Below are 2,537 nucleotides of genomic sequence, written 5' to 3' on the forward strand. Positions count from 1 at the left end.
TTTATTTAAACAGAAAAGTGGAGGTGATATGGTATTCTAATCTGTATGCTGTGAATACCATTGGTTAATAAAGGAACTGTTTTAGGCCTGTGCAGGGAAGAATAGAGGTAAGCAGGGTAAAAATAAACTGAATACTCAGAGAAAGAAGGCAGAATCATGAGACACCATGTAGCTGTGAGAAAGCAAACATACAAGCTGTTAGGTAGCACCTTGCCCCTAGGCCACAAACTCCATAGTAAAATATAAAATAATGGAAACGTGCTAATTCTAGATGTAAGAGCTAACTAGCAATACACTTAAGTGATTGGCAAATTTAATAATATACTTTCTGTGTGATTATTTCTGGAGTTTGTGCAGATGGGAAATGGACAAGCAGCATCCTACAATATAGAACTTCCAAACAGTCTCAAAAAAGGAAGAAGGAATATTAGGATGTTTTTTCCTATTGAATTTCTTATATAATCTCTGCATGATTCCCTGCCAAATGGTAAAAAATTTAAGTGATCTCTAGTCACTGAAAGTTTTTTAAAAAACTTCTCAGGACGAAATATCTGGAGGTGTCACAATCCCTGACTTCAAACTCTATTACAGAGCTACAGTACTGAAAACAGCTTGGTAATGGCATAAGAACAGAAAAGAGGACCAATGGAACGGAATAGAAGACCCAGATATCAATCCACACACCTTTGACAGCTGATTTTTGACAAAAAAGCAAAAAAAAAAAATCAAATGGAAACATGAGAGCATATTTAACAAATGGTGCTGGCATAACTGGATATCAACATGTAGAAGAATGAAAATAGATTGATATCTATCACCAGCACAAAGCTCAAGTCTAAATGGATTAAAGACCTCAAAATAAAGCCAGACACACTGAACCTCATAGAAGAGAAAGTGAGAAGTACAGTTGAATGCATTGCCACAGGATACCACATTCTAAATATAAACCCAGCAGCACAAAAATGAGAGAAACAATTAATAAATGGGTCCTCCTGAAACTGAAAACCTACTGTAAAGCAAAGGATATGGTCAACAAGACAGAACAACAGCCTATAACATGGGTAAAGATCTTCAACAACCCCACGTCAGACATAGGATTGATTTTCAAAATACACAAAGAAATAAAAAAATTGGTCATCAAAAGAACAAATAATACAATAAGAAATGGTATACAGACCTAAATAGAGAACCCTCAACAGAGTAATCTAAAATGGCTGAAAGATGCTTATAGAAATCCTTAGTCATCAGAAAAATGCAAATCAAAACAACTCTGTGATTCCATCTTACACTTATAGGAATGGCCAAGATCAAAAACACTGATGACAACTTATGCTGGAGAGGTTGTGCGGTAAAGTAACACCTCTTCATTGCTGGTGGGAATGCAAGTTGGTATAGCCCATTTGGATGTCAATGTGGAGTTTTCTCAGAAAATTAGGAAACAACCTTCCTCAAGACCAAGTAATACCACTTTTGGGTATATATCGAAAGGATGCTCAATTCTGCCACAAAGACATGTGCTCAACTATGTTCATAGCAGTATTGTTTGTCATAGCCAGAATCTGGAAACCACCTAAATGCCCCTAAATCGAAGAGTAAATAAGAAAAAATGTGGTACATTTACCCATTGGAGTACTACACAGCAGAAAAAAAAAAATAGTGACATCTTGAATTTTTCAGGAAAATGGATGGAGCTAAAAAACAATTTTGTTTTGAGTGAGTGAGGTGAGACACAGGAAAACAATTATCACATGTATTCTTTGCTTTATGTTTTTAAACATAAAGCAAAGAAAATCAGCCTACAAATTACAATCCCAGAGAACTTAGACAAAATGAACACACTAAGAGTGACATACACAGATCTAATCTACATGGCAAGTAAAAAAAAAAAAAAAAAAACAAAAAACACAAGATCTCCTGACAAAACTGAAATAATATTGTCTTTTGAGGGAGGGTTCAAGGAGAGGGGAGAAACAGGTAAAAATGTATAGCTCAGTAAAAATCAAGTAAAAAAAAAAAAAAAGAAGTTCAGCAAAATCGGGAACTTGAAAATCTTGAATTTACCATATATAACAATTTTTAAAAAGTGTTACAGAAGTTCCTTTATTGTATAGGATTGTTTTGGCTATCCTAGATTTTTTGTTTTTCCATATAAAGTTGCTTATTGTTCTCTCAAGGTCTATGAAGAATTTTGTTGGGATTTTAATGGGGATTACATTGAATTTATGGATTGCCTTCGGTAGAATTACTTCTTGAGGCATTACCATCCCTGACTTCAAACTCTATGACAGAGCTACAGTAATGAAAACAGCTTGGTACTGGCATAAAAACAGAGATAGAAGACGTGGACATTAACTCACAAACCTGTGAACACCTGAATTTTGACAAGGAAGCTAAAATTAGCGAACAATGAGGACTGATGAGAAGCTAAGGACAATGGCACGGGTTTTGATCCTACATAATGTGCTAGCTTTGTGGGAGCCTAGCCAGTTTGGATGTTCACCTTCCTAAATATGGACGGAGGGGGGAGGACCTAGGAC

Source organism: Microtus ochrogaster, unplaced genomic scaffold (assembly GCF_000317375.1).
Source record: "Microtus ochrogaster isolate Prairie Vole_2 unplaced genomic scaffold, MicOch1.0 UNK184, whole genome shotgun sequence".
NCBI lineage: Eukaryota > Metazoa > Chordata > Mammalia > Rodentia > Cricetidae > Microtus > Microtus ochrogaster.